At 37.1% G+C, this 22,044-nt stretch overlaps 1 protein-coding gene across 2 annotated transcripts in view; it reads left to right on the top strand.

The window, feature by feature from the left end:
• AGTR1 (angiotensin II receptor type 1) overlaps positions 1-22,044 on the top strand; it is a 47,555-nt gene that overhangs the window by 2,017 nt on the left and 23,494 nt on the right. The window contains exon 2 of one of the 2 annotated variants that reach the window (XM_037061859.1): positions 7,365-7,449. The exons of the other annotated variant lie outside the window; for it this stretch is intronic. The gene's annotated coding sequence lies outside the window, so the exon portion shown is untranslated. The remainder of the gene's footprint in view (positions 1-7,364; positions 7,450-22,044) is intronic. 2 annotated transcript variants of the gene reach the window in all.

Below are 22,044 nucleotides of genomic sequence, written 5' to 3'. Positions count from 1 at the left end.
GACGTCATTGGTCTTTGCACCCATTGTGTGGCCTTGATTTCTGGTTTGACTCTTCTTTGACCTTAAAATAAATCAACTGTTCGTTCCATCATCCAACTCAGAAGAAAATTGGTTTTCTTCCACTGGTTCCACTGATGCCAAAGAAGACTCATCTTTGAGATTTAGAAAGTGTCTTTTGTTCACTGTTGCTTCAGGAGTGCTCTGCATCTCGAGAGCTCTGAGCTTAAATCTTTCCCATCACCCTTGATTCCCAGCTCAGTGTTCAAAATGGACAGAACTGTGGATTTTTCAGTTCTCTTATCTGGGGTGTTTTTCTAGTTTGAGGTAAGAATTGTGTGTGTGTGTTTATGATTTTCTTTTTCTGCTACTGTTTATACTGTTGTTGTTATTACTAAGACTAATTTTTTGTCCTGTGCTAGAGGGAAAATAATGAAAGAAAATTTAATTTGCTGCTTACCCAAAGGCAAGGTAAAATACCATTTCAAACTCAGTTTAAATGCATGACGAATGTCTCCTACAGCTTTGTCTGTGCTGTCACAGTGTCCTTTTCAAGCAACTGCCTGAGAGTTGCTTTCAAATTTGTTACAGGAACCAAAAGTGAGTCGTGTGGCACTTGCGTGTTTGGACTGCTCAGTGCAGGCTCTGGCCTTTCTCCCCACCGCTTGTTTAGTGCGTCTCATACTTTTCCCACTCAGTCACGACTGGGGACTGCCAGAGAGTCTCCCAAGTAGGTGAGAAAATAAAATTTTATTTAGAAGTTTAAAGTAGATCAAGGGCTGTCTTAAAGATGATGGCAATAAACAAATAGCCAGAGCAACAAAATATGACAAAGTATCCAAGGCCAGGTTAGGAATGCTCTTCTCCCTGTTCTCCCACATTGGACATGTCAACTTTTAAACTCTTGCTTTTGGAAAATGCTTATTATTTTTCTTCAAAAGAGACTTCTCTTTCAAAATTGCCTAAAGTCATTGGATTACATGGTTTGTGTTTCTTTTCACGTAGTTACTTATTGAAAGTCTGCTAAAACTCCCATAAGCAAAAGTAAATTTTATTTCATTTCCTGTCTAAATTTAGCAATCACTATACACTTTCTATTTTATTCATGATATGAATTTTTCTACCAAAAATCAACTTTTCAAAGACTTAATATATAAAGCCATCTTAAGTTAAGTAGTATCTATAGGGATTTAAGGTAATATTGAACTGATTTGGCAAGTAAGTGCTGTTACTTTATTAAAGCTCTAAAATATAATGTTTCAATCACAGTAAAAAAAGCCCTAAAGGCATGTATATTTGCCAGATGTTTCATTAGTGAGTGATTACTTTAATGTCAAATTTGACAGTTGGAAATAGAAAACAAAGTGTATTTAGAATAGTCACAGAAATGACAGGTGAATATTGCTCTTAGCTCTGGTTCATTCACATTAACGCTTTGTTATTTGATCTTGATTCTATTCACAGTAGATGGCCACAGGAGAAAAATTCCCTTGAGTGTGACAACCAAAATATCCTTTCAAGATATTTCACTAACAAAGAATCACTGTATACTATAAATACTGTATGGCTGCTTTATTTAACATTATTCTTATAGCTCAATTTAGAAGATGTTTTTTCTTTTGTTTGTTTGGTTTCTAAAATAAATGCATCATCTAAATGTCTTAAGTAGAAATGAATATCTGGAATCAGCCAGTTCTTGGTAGAGTTTCCTTTTTGTACCCAAGAATTCTTTAAATTGTGTTGTTAGTCTAACGTTTAATTTTCTAACATTAACAAATTTGGAAAATGGGTAAGAAATGCGTATGCTTGTTTTTCCTAATCTTGTTACGCCTTTATATTTCAAGTCCCAACTCTAAATGTTCTTAAAATTTTAAATCATAGGATTAATAATCATTCAGTGTGAATCAACTTTTATAGGATTCCTTGTTCATTTTATATGTATGTAACCTGCTTTGTTTTTCACCAAATGATATTAAAATCTTATTTAGATCAATAGATTTAAAAACTTTGAATGGTTAACTTCAGAGTAAGAATATTGGAGAACTACACATAGGGCGTACACTCTCGAAAAGAGTCTATGATAGCTAATATGCTCTCTAAGTTTTCTTTAGATATTTCCCATTTTATATTAATCAAAGTCCTCTTGGAAAATGAAGAACTGTATTGACGGAATATATCAGTTATAGTATCAACAATAGCAGAAGATACCTACAGAGGGAATACTGTGGAGCTAAGTGATATCAAGCCCGGCGGACACACCAAAGTAGAAAATGATCTTTGTCCTAGAAAAATGTTGGTCAAGCTAAGTACATATTTAGATAGGGTTTCTCTCATCATTTCAGTGCCACTGGGGTGGGGAACCATTTAAAAACAACTCTCAGACCGGGTGGAATATCTAATGTGGTCACATTGTTTGATTCTGGCCACTTCCACAAGAACCACAGCAGCTTCTCCCTCCTCATGGGATTGTATAACCCCTTCGGTGGCGTGGGCCACACCCCGTGCCTCCGTGTATTCCATTACTAAATGCTCCACGAGTCACGTGCTTGCCTCTTTGTTGTTTCATTGTTTTCTGCTAAAGCTAAAATGCTAAATACATTTTCAAATTCCTATATTTTAGAAGAGAAATTTTAGAAACCATTTTTTCTAATCTCATTGAAGTATATTATTCTGGTACAATACAGTGACTTAGAGTTGACGCTTTAGCCTTACTAACTGGGGAGCTAAGTGAAATGAATATCATTTTTTTAATCTAAAGCGGTAATGGCAAGGGTCAAGTAGAGAAACGAGTAAGAAAAAGAGAAATGAAAAATAGTGAAATGTTGATATACCAAGTCAGTAACTCTTAAGGTGTTAGGGAACAAGTAAGGCAAGCATATAACAATCGTGTGGGGAGCATTTTAAATCTCATACATATTATCTGCACTCTTCTTTCTGCCCTTTTCCCCTCTGGACCACAAATCAAGAGCAGCCATCCACAATTACCTTGGGTGTCAAGGCTCCCAGACCAGTATCATGGACATCACTTAGGGGCTTGGTAAAGATACAGAATCTCAGACTCCACCTAGAAACACTGAATAAGAATATGCATTTTTTACAAGATCCCCAGGGAATTTGGATGCACGTTAAAGTTAGAGAAGCATAACCACCTATGCCTTGTTCAGAATGTTTCTAGGGCTTATTTTCTTGGATTTTAAGTAAATATTTTAAATAAAACCAACTGCACATAAAATGTGTCAAACACAATGTTCAACCTTTAAACATGTTTTGTTTAATCCTGACAAGATCTCTATAAGATATTCACTGCTTTACCCTCACTGTGTAGATTAGGATACTGAGTGATAAGGAGATAAATAGCTCTCCCAAATGCAGTAACTGCTAATGTTTTAAACACGAATACTGATTCCTGCGCTCTTAGCTGCCACCCCACTATCTGTTCTCCACTACTCTGCTTGCTTTTTAAGGCCAGTGGGTTATTCGAGAATTCATTTAAAACTTTAATTTGAAATCCAGTTCTATTTCCCTCATGGGAAAAAGAAGATCATTCCATTTTAGTTATAACATTTGCCTGCCATCTTACATCTAAGTACAATAATGAAGAATTCGAGAAATTCCTTCTGTAGTTGGGAAATAAATACTAAAACTGTGCCAGCCCATTATCTAATATTTAAGGTTTGCTTTCTCTAGTTTTTTCTTACCTTAACTAAAATTTTCTTTTACTTTTTGGTGTTCTGATGCTATAAAAAAAGTTCCCTCTTGAATTGAACAGGATACTCCTTACATACATAAACTCTTCGTTCCAACTCAAAGTATAGATCATATTTTTAGCTTTTAAAATATATATAAGCAATTATTTACAAAACTGTAGTTGAATATAGTTGCTCACCAGTCTGTCTGCAAGCAAGAGGTAACCTATTTTAAGCCAGCGACTCTGAGAATGCTTCAGTCTCCGAACAGTTTCTCCCTGGGCACATAGATTGTCTGGCAGTTGGCAGCTGGAGTCGGGCGGATGTCTGTCGTTTTGACAGGGGCTCACTGATGTCGCTCAAAAGACTGAGTTGACTCTGGGCGCCTTGTGATTGTATTTAAGGGCTGAGATGTGTCACCACGACTGAGCAGACACAGGTTTCTCAGTAATAAATGGACACATCCTCAGGAGACAATTTCATTAGCTACTTGGATCTGGAACTTTAGATGTACAGGCAGCACAAACAGTAAGTCATCTAACTCATAAGTGACCAGTTAAGTCAAAACCAAGGGGAAGAAGCATCCAGGAGACATCCGCAGGTGGCAGGCAGTGTTTCTTACTACCGATACATTTCACAGTGCCAGTGATCCTCAATGACTCTTTAGAATCCTGCTGGTCTCACTAAGGCCAAATATTTGTGACTGTGACTGAGGATAATATGCAGCAGGCTTTTTCTACACAAATTAGAAAAAATCTCACAATTCTTCTACTAAACTTTCTACATTAGCAGAAAGTTTATTATCACATGTACTTTCTTCACATTTTAACCAAATTCTTCTTGTTACCCAATTCAAATGTGCTGTACAAGATTCTAAATCTGTGCGGTATACCCCCACCACGAGAATGCTCCATTAGCCCGGCTTTAATATTCTAACTCTTTCAAATCAAATGATGTCACTTCACATAAAAGGCATTATACCATGTTCTCTCCAGCTCCTAACCTTTACACAATTAATAGCAGCCACTTTATCAGGAATGAGAAAGAATCTGATGTGATCACTACATAATAATTTCTTGAATGTGTGTAGGTGTTCGATCTGCTAAGTTAACAAAATGGATTTTTGAGAGAAACACAAATCTATTTCTATTTTTTAAAATTCCCATTAGGTTAAGCCACATGATAGAGTATTATAAAGCCATAATATATTTATATAAAGAGACATTTGATGTAATATGTTATAAAATATCTAATGACAAAGAGAGGTCATTGTAAGTGAGAAAGCATTGTGTGAAACACAAATCCTGAGTGCGATCCAGCATGTGTGTGTATTTGGTAGATGTTTGTCAAGGTGCCATGAAGGTCTTAGTTGGGTCATTGGTGTTATAATGAAAATAATTGAAGTATATTAGCACAAATTGAGAGTCAAAATCACTGATATATTTGGAAATGCCTGCATCTTTTTAGAACAGATAACAAAGACTAGAAAAATATATAACAAATCTTAAAAGCTTTTGAGGGTTATTAAGATCAAGGCTAAGATCAAAAGTGACTTTTTCCTTTCTTTTTTTTCACATGCTTTCAAAATTTCCAATGATAACCTCTATTACTTTTATACTTCTTACTTTCTGTTTGTCTTGGGATTTCTATTACTTGCCTTCTAGCCCACTCTAGACTTCAGATCTTAGACAACCACCATTAACTCTCTGAAGGATGATACCAATACATCTGACTCTGGCTCTAATTTTTACCCCTGAAGGGTACACTGGCCCCTTACAGGATTCCACAGAATTCACACCACAGTAGCATTTTATGGGATAAATCATCTTACGGGAAATTTCTTTTGCTATAACAACAAAACTACCAAGAAATGGGAATCTAAAAATAGATCTTCTAATGCCAAAATTCTCCTATACAACAATGCTTTAGTAACATTGATATATGTTCTTTAAAAAAATATATAACCTATTCAGCTTTAATTTTTTTTACATAAAATAACCCCAAATCCACAAGGAAAAACATTTATAAAGTTGGGTACATTAAAAAAATTAATGGCTATATAGTAAAAAACACCGTAAACAAAGTAAAAAGATAAACAGGAACTTGGAAAAGCAATTTGCCACATATTGCATGTAAAATGCCAGTTTCCTTAACATAACATGAGCTCTTTCAAGTAAGAAACAATGAACAACCTACTTGAAAAATGGGCAAAAGCCATGACTGGGCAAACTTGTAGAAGAATAACTACATAAAATAAGAAAGAAAAAGGAACTCAGTCTATTTCATAACTAAAGAAATGCAAATCAAGCAAATACATACTTTTTTACTTATCTGAGGAGAAAAAAATTTAAGATTTGAGAAAAGCCAGATTTTTGGTATCATAAATTAACTTTTATAGAAAGCATTTTGTAAGTATCTTTCAAAATCTTAGTGTAAAACTGATCTTAGTGTAATAATTCAATAATTATTCAAATAAGTATAAATAAATACATTACATATTTAAATAAGTACAAAAATGCATATGTATAGATGTGATAATTGAGGCAATTTTAAAAAATATTTTGTTTATTTATTTTTAGAGAGAGGGGAAGAGAAGGAGAGAGAGTGGGAGAAAAACATCAATGTGTGGTTGCCTCTCATGTATCCCCTACTGGGGACCTGGCCTGCAACCCAGGCATGTGCCCTGACTGGGAATCGAACCCGTGGCCCTTTGCTTCACAGGCCCATGCTCAATCTACTGAGCTACACCAGCCAGGGCTTGAGGCAATTTTTAAAGCAGCCAAAAATGGAAATTGAAAAGAAAAAGAAAAAACTTAATGTCCATTAATAGAGGGCTGGTTAAGTAAGTTATCATTTTTAGAGACAGAGGAAGGGAGGGAGGAGAGGGAAAGAAACATCAGTGTGCGGTTGCCTCTCAAGTGCCCCCTACTGGGGACCTGGCCCACAATCCAGGCAATCCAGGCCTGTGCCCCGGGAATTGAACCAGCAACACTTTGGTTTGCAGGTCAGCACTCAGTCCACTGAGCCACACCAGTCAGGGTGCATGTAAATACATTTTTTTAAAGTCCTAAAAAGATATATAAGAAACTAGTAGTAGGAAGTATCTCTGGGAAGTGGATCCAGAGAGACAATTAGAGAGGGCTAGGAGACATGTATTTTTACATTATACTCATCTGTAACTTGACATTTATATCACATGGAAGTATTACTTCTCTGAAATATAAAAACATAGATCTTATGAAATGATATTTTTAAAATTATGGTTTCATAACACCTTAATATAAGCTTTGTATTAAAATTAATCATTTGTCAAAGTTTTACTAAATTCACAAGTAAAAATCTCATGTATTATATTTCTTATATTTAGTAGTTATGTCTACAGAAGTGTCTAAACATAAAATTATACTATTTTACCCCCAAATATTCTATTTCTTCTCTAGTGTGTCTCTACTGGGCATGGGGGAAGGCGCTGACTAGGAGCAGAGGAGGATGAGGTCCCCTGACGGCACAGCCCTTTAGTGCAGGCTGACTCTGTACAAGGAAAAATATGTCCTTGATGGGGACCAGATAATTTCACTCCCTCCACAAACATTCATGAGATGTAATGTTAATGCTTACTCTGTAAACTACAAAATAAAAAGCTAACTATCCAGTGAATCACACTAATCTTTTTCTTTCCAGATTCGATACCTCATAAATTGGTCTAAAGTGGCTGGGTCTTTATCTAAATAAGTTACTGACATCATTCCAGAAGCTCAGCATCCAGGTAAATGCCTTAGCCTATAGCACTTATGCCTGTATCTACATATCCATCAGGAGTCTCTTGTAATGTGTCAACAGGGGAGGTGGCACAAGAAGCCACACATGCCCTTGTCCAGTGACAGAAAGAGAGGAAGCACAGAAGGAAATTTCAGTCTTACCCCATCCCTTCCAATAAACAGCTTAAGCACACGAGTATATTTATAGGAGTTTAAATATAAATGGTGTTGGAATCACCAAGATAGCCCTGTATGAATGGATGTGAAGCCGCGTGAGAGATTTGCATTCCCTGTGACAAGGGTCTCCTTGTGGCATGGGTGAGGGCTTGCACAGTGCTGTCCATGCTGCACAGTCCAGGGCTTCAGAAGACCCCGGGGAGAATGATGTGCTCTCTCATAGCCATAAAGTAGGAGATTTGCCCCACCACTTACTTCCAGAAGCTCAAAAACCTTAAAATTGACCTGCTTGCTCTCAGTCCCATTCTTACAAACGTCTCCCTTACTGCGTTAAGATACAGGGAAAATGGCACTATGAAATTGGAGGGAGAGGCATCTTTAATCCCCACGCAGTCTAACCCCCTAGAGCCATGCAACAGAGAATTTACTGAGAACCTGAAAGGGCAGCTGTGGCTCCTTGTTGGTCCAGCTCCTATCACAGGGGCTTCATTAAAAATAAATACACTACTGAATTTACCTAGCTTGCAGGATAGGTTGCAGGTTCAATTTCTGGTCAGGACACATACCTAAATTTGGGGTTTGATCCCTGGTCAGGGTGCTGACAGGAGGCAGCTGATCGATATTTTTCTCTGTCTCCCTCTCCCCACTTCTTCTCTTTCTCTCCCTAAAAATCAATGGACATATCCTTGGGTGAGGATTAAAAAAAACAACAACAACAAAAACCTCATCCCAAAGTAGCAGGGGAAACACTCCCTAATCCCTCTAGGTAGAATGGATAGAATAACTTCCCCTTTCTCCATATATGTGATTGTATTTTATCAAAGTAGAAAGTAGCTGGTGGGTGAGTAGACAAACGTTGAGGGGACTTGATTATTTGCTCAATTGGCAGGTAGTAAATACTTGTTGTATGATACTCCATGGTGGTGTTAGGAAACTATTTAGTACTGCTTTAATCTCAGAGATAAATATAGTAACATTCCACAGAGTTCTGTCACTGTAAATCTTTAGAAGGTTTTTCTTTTTTCTTTCTCTTTTTTTTTCTTTTGAGGTGTAGTTAAGCCTAGGAAGCTAGACTACTCGTGTTTTCAGCAAAAAAAAAAAAAAATTCAGCTTTGGAAAAAGTTCTTAAAATATATGTCCTAGTTAGGAAGACACTAAGACAGGAAGCTTTATTTTACCTGCTAGGAGACCGAATAAAAGGTGCTTTTAATCCGTAATAGGCCGTCAGCCTTGCAGTGGAAGAAGCTGGACAGTAACGCGGGGCTTCCTGCTGGAAATGATCCTTGCACCCTCCACCCTTCTCGTACATTTTGGAAGCCCTCAGCTTCTAACAGCCACACATTTGTGGCAAAACTTCCAATATAACTATGATATTTTGCTTACAAATGGCAAAACACTGAAGAAAACATGTGAAATTTTAAACGTTTTCAAACTTTTAAGTTTCAGATGAATAAGCAAAACATGGTTAATTCTAAGGTTTTTTAAAAGATGTTATTTATTTATTTGTTTGTTTGTTATTTTTTATTTATTTTTAGAAAGAGGTAAAGGGAGGGAGAGAGAGTAGGAGAGAAACATCCTTATGAAAAAGAAACATGGATCAGTTGCCTCTTGTTTGTGCCCTGAACTGGACCGAACCTGCAACCCAGGCATGTGCCCTGACCAGTAACCTTTTGCATTGCAGGATGACACTCAACCAACTGAGCCACACCAGTCAGGGCTGTTATTTTTTGTTTGTTAAAGATTGATGCTATACCAGTCCTGCCACTAATTAGCAACTTTGCCTTCTGTTTCCTGTTAGATAATCTCCAAGGCCCCATCCCAACCCAAAGGCATTATATTGAAACACAAAAAGTGTTTTTAGGAGGACCTTTTGAACTTTGTAACATCCCTTTAAATGACTACAGAGCTCTGATCTCTTATTGATTTAAACCAGTAATGTGTAAACAGCATTGCAAACCTTGTTTTACAGGACCAAAAGAATTTAGGCTGAAATCTATTTATGAAAATGGGGAAAACCTGATTAGGACAATTAAGAGAATCAAGGCCATATTCAGGGACTTAAAATCTATAGACCGACACTATCCAATATGGTTGTCATTTGCCACATATGGCTATTTTAATTTAAATATGAATTAATTATAACTAAATGAAATTATAAATTCAGTCCCTCGGTTTTATTGGGTTGGCTAAAAAGTCTGTTTAGTTTTTTCCATACAATGGCTCTAGTGGTGCTTTGTTGTCTTCAACTTCATTTGAAACAATGTTGTTAGATTGTATTGTGACAGCTGTCATATCAGTATGCATAGCTTTAAATGATTTTATTTATTTATTTTTAGAGAGAGGGGGAGAAACATCAATGTGTAGTTGCTTCTCGTGCACCCACTACTGGGGACCTGACCTGCAACCCAGGCATGTGCCCTCACTGGGAATCACTCCAACCCTTTGCTTTCCAGTCTGGTGCTCACTCAGTCCACTGAGCCACACCAGCCAGGGTCAGTGTGCATTTTTAAAAAAATTATTAAAATTGGTAAATTTGTGTGCAGTCATTTTAATATTGAAGATGGGAGTAAATACTCATTATTTTGGGTACATTATGCTTTATTAATTAAAGGAAGGTAAAAACACAACTGAAATGAAAAAAATTGTGCAGTGTATAGAGAAAGTTCTGTGGTTGATCAAACGTGTCAGAAGTAATTTGCAGAGTTTCTTGGTACTATTGACATTTTGGCCAAATGATTCTTTGCTGTGGGGGCTGTCTTATGTATTAGAGGCTGTTTAGCAGCACCCTGAGCTCTACCCACTAGAAGTCAATAGCAGGAGATAGCCAACATACTCAAAATATTCAAATCAATAAATTTACTGATGAAAATGAAAAACATATCTTTTATTTTACAGAAAAAACTAACCGGGCTTTTTGGCCAGCCCAATATTAGCCACTTTCAAGTGTTCAATAGACACATGTAGTTAATGGTTACACAGTGGGTAGCACAAATATAGAGCATTTCTATCATCATAGAAAGTACTATAAACAAATTTATTTTTTATTTTTTAAAGATTTATTTATTTATTTTTAGACAGAGGGGAAGGGTGGGAGAAAGAGAGGGAGAGAAACATCAATGTGAGGTTTCCTCTCACTCGCCCCCCCATTGGGACCTGGTCTGCAACCCAGGCATGTGCCCTTACTGGGAATCAAACCCACGACCCTTCGGTTCTCAGGCCAGCACTCAATCCACTGAGCCACACCAGCCAGGGCAATGTATTTATTAACAAAGCAACAAACTTCTGTTAGTAAGAAGGTTGTGTACTGTCTTAAATTTATTTGGAAATTTAAAATCATTTCTGCATTTTAGTTTTCTCAGTAGGTTATCTGGTATATAGTTCACATAGCCCCCTTTTCTTTTTCCTGTGTATTTGCATATGCAAATGTATAAAATTAAGTATTTCATGAAATCATACCTAAGGATCTTCAATATCAAATTTTCTCACAATCTAGTCAGTAACAATGGCATTGGTTTACTGAGATGAGCACATTCAAAACTCTGACCTGTATGGAATCTGCTCAGCTTTGAATTCCCTCCAACAGTCCAAATCTCCTATACATTTGTCAAATAAAGCAACATTTTGAAAATATAACCTAGATGCCTTAGCTCCTGAGACCAGCTCTAAAATTAGCTGAGAAGTGTCACAACTGCCATACAAATAATTCTTTTTAAGAAGTACTTGAAGTTGTTTTTTATTTTAATCAGGCTAATCAAAAGAAGTTATCCTCAGTAATCAAAAAACTGCTCCACAGGCTTGAACTGTTTTTAGCAACATACATAAATCTCATCTAAGAGCAAACAAATATAACTGTGTAAATATACGGAATAAAAATGTCATCAGGTGAGCAAAATTCTTTTCAAGAAGTCCCTGAAATAAACCATTCAGAATAGAGCCAGCCATTCCTTGGAAAATGGAGTCTCCTCAGCATGACAGTTATCTGTCTAATGACAGCTACAACCACCTAATTTTAATGCAGGAGCATGTTGGAGCTCACCCACCCCGAGCCTCTGATTGTGGAGAAGACAGTCCTGAAGCCAGGACAGCTGGGGCTTACCCAGAGCCATTTGGGCAGCTCCAGGTCCCTGGGTTCCACATCCGTGCTTCTTCAATTGCATCCTTGTTTGCTTCTAGGATGTGGTTCCAAACTTGTCTGCACACTGACATCATCCAGAAGCTTTAAAAATAATATTGATGCCTGTGCTCTCCCCCAGATTTGTGATTTATCCACTGGGGGCGGGGAGGGGGGTAACCTGGGCTCTGAAACTTTTTAAATATTCCCAGGTGATTCTAATATATAGATATGTTTGGGAGCTTGTCAGATAGAAATTATATAGAAAAATTTCAGCCCTGTAGGTTTCTGCCTTTTTCTGCCTTTTGCTTTTAAATCAGTAAATACAGTCATATTAGCAAGTATCATTTTTGGATGCTTCCAATTGTAACACATCTCTTAGGCCTTCTAGCTTACTCTTTCTAACCCATTGTGGGCTTTTAAAAAAGTCTACTAACTAAACCTATTAAAATTGGATATAAAATAAAAATAAATCTGTGCTCAATGAGAATCAGGTTCCTTCACCTTCATACACTTTGGTATAGTTCTAGCTTCTTAAAAGCCTTCCTCAGGTACAGCCAGTTGGTGAAAGTTTGGCGATTTCTTATAAACTTAAATAAATGTATAGTGACCCACCTTCCCTACTTTCAGGTATTTACCTAGGAAACATGAAAATACATGTTCACACAAAGACCTGAACATGAATGTTTATAACAGCTTCTTTCATAATCACCCAAAACTAGGAACAATCCAAGCGTCCACCAACAGGGAAATGGGGAAAGAAACTGCTCCGTCCATACAATAAAATGCCACTCAGCACTGAAAAGGAGCAAATGAGGATGACACCAGGTGAAAGACGCAGACAGGATATGCTACACACGGTGTCATTCCATTTATATGACAGTCTGGAAAAGGCAAAGCTAGTGGGACAGAAATCAACTGATGAGGCCAAAGGATTGGGGTTGGAAGGAGGAGACAGGGGTACAGGGGACTTTTGGGGGGTGATGAAAATAGTCTGTGCATTGACTGTAGTGGACATTACAGTTGGATGCATTTATCAAGACTCGTCACACCATATACCTTAAAGGGGTGAATTTTACTGTACATAGATTATATTTCAATAAATCTTACTTTAAAAGATAATATTTTATATACTTTCCTAAAGTCATAAGATTTTGTTTTCTTAAAACTTGTGAAAAAGGGTACACACAATCATATTGAGCTAATATATGGCTACTGGCTACTGGCTTTTTTTACCTATATCACTGACATCTTTAAGAAACACTAAACCAAAGATTTAGGATCATTTTCAAAGGCCAATATTTCTTTACTACTACTTATTTTCTGTAAAGTATTATTTTTCTACAGTTATAGGTGTGTTTCCATTGTAGAAGCTGAAGCTGATTTATGTTTTTGGACAATTTGAGTGCTAAACAGAATAAATCTTAGACCACTTCTTCTTTTTTAGTGGAAATGTACAAGGTATTAGAAGTCTCCATTTTTATTTCCAAAGTATATGTATCACAGCTAACAGTAGTTTGTTTTTAATATTAATGAATATAATCACCTCGTATTATAGTATATTCTTAAAGTTCTCTGTCACCATTTTCTACTAATTCGACCCCATTATTAAACTGTCAGTGTCAATGACTTTCCATTCATTTACACCTACTAGTTCAATTACATTTGGCTCCTGGACTAATAGTTGTATGTTGCACAAGGCAAAAAATTAAAAATAAATTTGTCTTTGAGTCATCGAAGCACCAAGGGTTTGAAACAGCTATATAACTTGCTGTGGAAAAGGTATATAAATGTTCATCCAATATTCTATTTGCACATTTAAAAGTATCATTTTTCAGTGAAATCATAAATAAGTTTGAACCCAATTTGTAACTGTAAAATACAAATCTTAGAGTCTTACCAATGAAAAACAAGGCAAAATAAACATTAGCAATTCATAGAATTGTATTTGTATTTTTATATTTTTGTATTTTTGTATTTTTATAGTAAACAAAATTATGTATTTTTATACAATATGCTCCAAATAACTTGTTATTCTACATAAACCTTATCCCTAGCTTTGAGTAATATAAGTATATATGCTTAGCACATAACTATGTAGGAGACTAATTTAAATTATATTACCATTAATATTTCAACAATTGAAGGAGCTCAGAGAATTAGCCTCTAAATTTAGAGGCTCTGTTTCGTTGGCAGAAAGAACTGTTGACTAGTACCAAAAGTGTTGTCATCCTCTCCCTTCAACTAGTTAGTCATTCTCTTTAAAATGTTTGAGAAAATTTAGACATTTAGGAGTAATTTTTTTAAATTTCAGAAAGGTCTAAACTATCTTAGAAATGCACTAATATAGTGCATCCCTGGCAGAAGGTAACCAGTTATCTAGAACTAGGTCTTTGGCCCCTTTCCGAAATTTAAACAAATGCTAGACTCAGCCAGGGGGCCCTGGGACAACAGGAACAATATCATACCGCAAGTCCAGCATCCAATCAGGAGCAGCCTTCCTCCTCCTCTCAGCCAGGCAAAGCCAAAATACTTGTGCACACAGCATGGGCCACCACAGAAAACAAACAGCTGCTGTAGGTAAGACCAGGCAGTAACTAAAGGCTATCTTTTGACCTGGAGACTGAACCTCGGCTTCTCTATGATGGTCCCAGGTCAAAAAGGAAGAAAAACGTGGGCATTTTGCTGCCTCCCGGTTCCTTCAGTGGGGTCAGTAGATAGAGCAAAAGGATAAAACAACTGTTGGAAGTCCAACCTGCTTTGGCAGTGTAAAGGCAATGCAAATTAGAATCATTGATGACCACAGCTTCTCATGTGATATATGTAACACTAATGGACTAGCCCTCTTTTATTTAACTCTGAACCATTAATGAATGCTAGTCTTTGCTTTACATACAGCATGTTTATCTATACACAACTGAACAAAAAGGGAGCATTGGAAATGGCCCTGTGAGAAGTTCCAGCCCACACTGCCTCCGCTTGGTTCCGGGCAGCCGAAGCAGCAGCAACTCTTCCTGCATCTCTGCTAGAATGTAGAGTTAATTAGATGGATAAATTAGGGAAAACATACCATCTGAATTAAAAATTAGAAATGAAATATGCACCAATCAAGTAAAAAAACTTATCCTGTAAATAAAACAATAAATGTCAATGTATTTAAAAACTTACTTTAGCTTTCTTAAGATACAACAAATTTAACAGACCTAATTTGACATCTTAAAATGAAGAGATCTATGTAGCCAATTTTGTGATTTTTATCTTCATAGGAAGATGTTTCGATAACTTTAACTTTTATATTTAATCAATTTCTTTTTTGTTTCTGTGGTGTCCTCATCCATCAATCCATATTGGTTGAATTTATATAACTGTATAGCTGAACATCCCAAGAGAAAGTAATTCTGCAGTCCTCCTCAGCAATTCATTCTAACAATTAAGAACCCTTAAGCTAAATAGAATAATTCATTTCAGAGGAACTTTTATTCAATATGTATAATTAGTTTTAGTTAACTTTATTAATGAAATGTCTCAAATTAATTAGGTTTGCAATAACCAGATGCTGAGGACCCAAGAGGGGCCATATCTCTCACAAGAGGGGAGGGTGATACACAATTTAGTTGGAAAGCAAATGTAATTAGATTTGATCAGCTGAGTATTTCTGTCCTGATGGGGAGTCATGCACATTTACCCAAGCTTGCATATATAGTTGAAAAGAGGTAGGAAACACACTGTGACTTAGAAAATGTCTCCATGGACCTACTGGCAGAGGACCGACAGCTAAAGCTATCGGTGGACCGACAGCTAAAGCAGACCTTTGAAACCACAGGTACACAGGTTTTCTTCTGTCAGACCTATAATTTAAATTTTATTTTTCATCTGAACACCTCTAAGTAGAGTTGTATATGAACTTCCTATTTATCACAGACCCCACCATTCCCTAATGCCTTATACTGGGTGTTTCATACTTTTCTTTACCTGCCCAAATCCTGATGACATTCCAGTTTGCAACTTTCATAACCTAGAAGTTTGTTATTGAAAGGGTGTGGGTAATCCTAAAGTTTCTTTTACTCCAAAATAGGAATATCGAAGAAATGTCATGAGAGTAAGAATCCTGAATGAGAAGTGAATTGTATTAAATACAAGTTATTCCTATCTAGAGCTGCAGTTTGCAACAGATTCTGCTGTGATTCAGTAAGTATTTTTGTTAGGCACCTGCGTGCCAGTCACTATGCTGAGCACCAAGGACAAGGTGTGAGAAGAGCAGACAAAAAACCATGTCTTACAACTTATGTTCTAGTGCACATAGGAAAACAAGCAAGTAAAATATTCAACAAAGTATATTAGATGTCATGGTGGGTGGGAATAGAATGCTGAAGCAGTGGCAGGAAAAGGGGAAGTTTTTGTTTTGGTTTTCTGTTGTCCCGATTTTTCCCTCAAAAAGAACAGATCAGAGTGACCAGATATTGAAGGGAATGAACAAACAGGTAGACAAACTAGACATTTAGAATGGATGCTGGAAGAAAGGAACCAAATGAATTTTAAAACCTAAATGCTTTAAAAACTTAAAATATTTTGAAATATAGTGAAATATTTCCAAAATTAGGGATCTGTAAAGTCAGGCCTATGATTCAATCACCAGTGGCCAGAGTTCTGTGGCTATCCCTCAAACTCTAATCCTTAGAAACCTTTATTTGATGTCAGTTTCTCCTGAACACCCAACTGATTTGCTTAGTGCTTTTAGTATATTTTTAAAACGCTTTGCCTATCACTTACCTGGAATTCCATGTCTTTGGGCCTTAAACGAAAACTCAAGCAATAAAGAGGGTAAATGACCCTGCTATTAAACCATTTTTAATAATTCTTATTCTTACATACATCAATGAACTTTATAAGTCCTAGGGATACCATTGAATGTAAAATGATTTTATGCACTAGTTATTCCATTTAAATTATTTTGTCCTCATATCAAAAAAAAGAGAATTCTAAACAAAAAGACATAGTTGGGGTGCTACATGTGGCATTCATCCACATATAACTAGGAATAAAATTATTTCATGGAAGATTCCAAATTCTACCAACTCTAAACATATAAGATAGTGTGAGTGAGAAGAACAATCCTGATTTTGTGTTATTTTTTAGTGTTGGCGTTTTCTCATAATCGTCATGCTTATTTTTTCTGTCCTGCTATTCTTCAAGATTTCCTAATGAGGATTAGGTAACAGGCATATTTAACAATTTGTATTTGCAGGTTGGAAACAAGAAAATGAAGACTAATAGTTTCTGTCCTGATAATTTGATTTTCTAAACTCCTTTCCTACCAGCTTAGGCAAAGGCCATCGTTGCTATTTCTAGCAGATGGGGCTAAGGCAAAGACAACCATCTGTGATGTCATGCTTCCCCCAAATGGGCCAGTGTTTTAACTGCTTTACAGGCCGCCATTAGAGACTTCTGTGAGAGTAATGAATGAGAAGGAGGGAATCATGAACAAGGAGGGAAAACATGCAACTTTCTTTTATTCTAGAAAAAAATGCAACGTTATTCTGGAAATAATACCCAATGGCTGGTAACAATGCTACAGTAAACTGTGTACATTTCTTATGCACACATAGACCGTTTTAGTGGAATTCTGATTTGGTTTCCAGAGAGGTGGTGATGTAAGGAGGATCCTAGAAACCGAATTGTGCTGAGTTGACAGAAAGAGTGGGGTTCAGTCCTTAACTGCTGGTGTGTGGCTGTCTTTTAAACTGAAACCTGAGCCCTGGCTGAGTAGCTCCGTTAGTTGGAGCATCACCCCATACACCAAACGTTTGCAGGTTTAATCCCAGCCCAGGGCACATACTTAGGTCACAACCTAAGGTTTAGTTGAACCTTAGGTTCAACGTTAGGTTCAATCCCCAGTCAGTGGGCATACTGGAGGCAACTGATTGATGTTTCTCACATCGGTCTCTTTCTCTCTCTCTCTCTCTCTCTCTCTCTCTCTCTCTCAAATCAACTTTAAAAAATGACACATCATTGAGTATTTTAAAAAATAAAAATTTTTAAAAATGAAACATAATTGCAGAAGAACTTCTGGTGTAATTCCAGGTCAAAGGGCTACTTAAAGATACAGTTATTTATTTATAACTAGACAGGAACTTATTTCCCAGTACCCCTCATATCACCGACATCCCATAAAATCAGCCTTGCAAGGAGCTAGAACGTTTTGAGAATATGCAATGGATAACATTAAAAGAGAGGTTTTCCCTTTCTCACAGAGAAACATGAAAGTTAGTTTGAATTGATGTGGACTTCTGTCCAGGCAAGTGCTTCTAATTTCAGGAAGCATGTACCTCTCATAACTCCAGGGTGTCCTTGGAAATTGCTGCATAAAGGCCAAGCTGCCAAGTCTAGTCCTCCTCCAAGCAAAGCCTCTTTAGTTATATGTCAGAGGCTGGTCTTTGTTCTCTTTGGTGCTCATTGCAAAGTACAGCAATTCTAATTCTAAATCTCAGTAGTGTTGGAAACACAAGTTAGTTAAAATAATAACTGAAATTGAATCAGTATTCTTTCCCCAGTAAAAAGCCAGTCACAGCTTCCTTCAAATCCCTCTCCCACAGAAATCTCTCCTGAAAAGAGATACTATACAGGGAAAACAATTGCTAGTGTTAATGAAAGGGTTGAAAATAGCATTTTGAGCACAATCATGTTATTTCTTTCAATTTCCTGAGGTTGAACAGATTGTTAACTTCAGTTTTTTAACTGCACTGAAAATAATTTCTCTCTAGTTTACTCTTATTTCAATGCAATGTTTTATCTTCTTAATCTAGTAGAGTCATAAATTTAAGTCATCATCCAGATCAGAAAGAAACAAATGAGACTTAAAGTAAACGGCAAATATTCTCCCTCAGTAATAAATAAATAATCTCGAATCCAGAAATGAATCATTCTTGAAACTCTCCCAACTTTCAGTCTGGTTTTATGGGTGAAAACTCTGGGAGTCAAGTTTGGGAAGCAACCAGTGCCAGGTACTATTTCGTACACATAGTCTTATTTACTTCTCACAATCGCACTTACAGGCAACTCTGATTATTGGCATTGTATTATATTGTTATTTTGTAAGTATACACACAAAGGATCAGAGAAAACCATAGCAAACATTATTAAGGAGACATTTACTAGGTCAAGCACTGGGTCAATCACTTCATCTGCCTTTTCTTACTTAATTGACCATAAAAACAAAAACAAACAACAAAAACCCCACAGGCCAGGTTCTCTTATTGGCTTCGTTTTTTCCACTGACACAGAGCCTAAGGGGCCACATTTCGAATCAATGCCAGGTCCAGAACTAGACTTTGGGACTGACTCCAATGCCTATGTGACCGTTTCTTTCCCAGATGTAACCCATCAAATTCTCCTGGGATCTTCCTGTTGCTGTTTTCCATTAAATGCTATAATATCAGTATTGCTTTTGACATATTCATACATATATAAGTTTCCACTATTAATATTTAATGATAGGTTTATACTGATATTGGATGCAAGTATAAGCTGTACTTACTTTCAATAATAGAAGATCAAGAGCTCTGAAAGGTATGTTCAGGATTGGGTAAAGCAGGTATTTTTCTGTCACACTTCAGTAAGAAAACTATTAATTCATATGCCACCAGCCATACTCAGAAATGCAACAGGAAATGAAGAAAAACGTAACTACTTTGAATAATGTGGTCTGTAGTGTAAATGATTGCACTGGGAATCAGTTTCCTTTTGCTGTAGAATTGATCATTTGGATTGTGTAGGCAAGCCGGGTAAGACATTACTAAAATTATCTTGAATCCTAGATTGGAGATCTATATAAAACATTAGGTAATTTCCTTGTGAATACATCAAAAACACTTTTCAAAGGGATAGGGATGGGTTATTTTCTCCTCTGTTAAATATTAGCCTTTGAAATGAACCCAGCTGATCTGCTAAATAACACTTGCAAATCGTTGTGTTTTAATAAAGTGACAGACTGAGAGAGAAGCCACACTAGACCTGCTTATGTTTCTGGAGGCGTTACAGACCAGAAACATTATGCAATCATGCCTTTTAAAAGGAGGGAGCCTCTTAGCTTACACCTTGCCTGGCAACAAATGTAGCCACTTAACTCCAAATGCAGGCATAATTAGAATCTGAAAATCTAGCATCAGAATCCCAAACCCCTGGTGCAATAGTCAGTAAATTATAGCTTTTATGTCTGTAATATTTTCAGCCACTGCATTTAAATATCTGCATTTATAAGTGGGCAGTGTTTTAGAAGTCCTGCTCTATAAGGCTACAGAAAGAAAGGTTTCATCATTATTAATCAGGTGGCCAGTAAATGGAACACCTCATGTTTACATTTCTGGAGGGCTCCAAGCCTTCACTGTCCCTGGCGGAGGGCCAACCCAAACGGGCTGCTGTAGTGAAAATGCTGGGCGAAGGTGGAACATAGTGAGAACTTGGGAGGCCCAGGAACTGGGAATGCCACCAGCAATCATTTCTCTTACAGCTTTAACCAGGCAAACCCAGGCTCACACATTTCGTTTATAAAATTTCAGCAGAGCCTTAAAAAGTAGGCTTGAAAGAACATTAATTTTTAATCTAATCTTGGATGACCAATAGAAGAAAATCTTATTTAAAAACACTCATAAAAGTTGTAAAATTGGTGTTTTAAATGAACTAACCCGAGAATTAATAAAATTACTCTAACTTTTTTGTTGCGATAGGAAAATAAATGCTTTAAAGTTTGAAGTTAAAATGTAGATATCTTAAAACACATTGGGGAAAACTATTTTGCGGAAAATAAGTTTTGTTCCTCTAATTATGACTGGACGTTGATTTCTGAGTTTCAGAGTACAAAGTTGTTCTCAGCTGTCTGGAATAGCGGTGGGGAAGCAGTCCCCTTCCGAATGGAAAGGTTCCTATTTGTCCGTGTAAGAAATATCCAGCCCTGGCCGGTGTAGCTCAGTGGATTGAGTACGGGACTGCGAACTAGAGTATCATAGTTCGATTCCCAGTCAGGGCACATGCCTGGGTTGCAGGCCAGTTCCCAGCAGGGGACTCACGAGAGGCAACCGCACGTTGATATTTCTCTCCCTCTCTCCTTCCCTTCCCTTCTAAAAAATAAATAAATAAAATATGTTTAAAAAGAAATATTCAAACCTGTAGATAACTTTTGTGTGTTTATCTGAGCCAGGAAGCAAAATCTCAGTGGACTTGGGAATGTTCCTTCTAAGAATGGCAGTTTCGCACCTTATTTTACACATTACAACCAGAGGAGTCGACAGACCTAAGGGGCTTAGACGAAATCCATCGGTGATGATTAGGGAGGCAGGAGCAAGCAAAGAGGGGAACCCTCTGGGATTGGATAAAAAGTAAAGTGGAAAGACACGTACTGCTTTTACACTGGTGGATATGTGATCGTTAACAGTGAACATTTCCAAGCACAAAAAGATGGTATTCGGGAGAACAAGATAGCAACGAGGGGTTCTGTGGTCTCCTGTTCTGGTGGGAGATTGTGCCGTGAGGCGTCTGGACAAAGGGGATTAGTCTGACGTTCTAGAAGTATGTTATTGATCCAAAATGACAATAGACAGGTTCAGTTAAGGTAAAGATCTACCTCTGTCAGGGAAAGATACAGCCCACGAAGGGCTTTTAGTTGATAGATGTCAATTTCAGACCCTCCTGTGGTGACTTCAGGTCTCTGAGTTTGTGAGGCTGCCTCTCAGGCCTCCTCTAAGCTTGTCAGGATTACTGTGACCCCTTTTCTTCCACATACGAGTTTTTCTCCTCCATTCCCTAAAGTGTTGTGTTTCTTCTTCTGTGGCGTTGTGTCTTTAAAAGATTTTCAGTCTTAAAACTTAGAAATGGGTGTTGAAATTGAGAGACGGAACTCTCAGCCTGATGGGCATGATGTTTTTAAATAGGTAATACAGACCTCTAGTGGTTGAACAGTTTGAAAGCCTCTGCAGGAAGAAGAGGTTGTGAGGCAAGTGCCTGCGTTTTAAGGAGAGGAAAAAACAGTTGTTCGTTAAAATTACTCACATTGCAAAATTCACACATTTCCCACAAACAAACAAACAAAAAGAATGTGGTTCACAGGAAGGTGGAGTACTTCATGGCCTTTCTTAATACTCCTTTATTGTAAAATAAGCAAGGGTCTTCCCACCAAAGTCTGAGCAAGAAATCTGCATCTGTGTTGAGTTCCCTCTGAAAGATAACATCCAGTTCATTTATTATATAAATGGAGTTGACAGACGTTTATGTTATGTGAAATAGATTTAATTTTCTTTGTACACAGTTTTGCCTCACCGGGACC

This window comes from Sturnira hondurensis, unplaced genomic scaffold, assembly GCF_014824575.4.
Source record: "Sturnira hondurensis isolate 20B ecotype Veracruz unplaced genomic scaffold, ASM1482457v3 Scaffold0013537, whole genome shotgun sequence".
Taxonomy (NCBI): Eukaryota; Metazoa; Chordata; class Mammalia; order Chiroptera; family Phyllostomidae; genus Sturnira; species Sturnira hondurensis.
The sequence above is the reverse complement of the archived record's forward strand: the minus strand, read 5'-3'. Positions and strand labels throughout refer to the sequence as shown.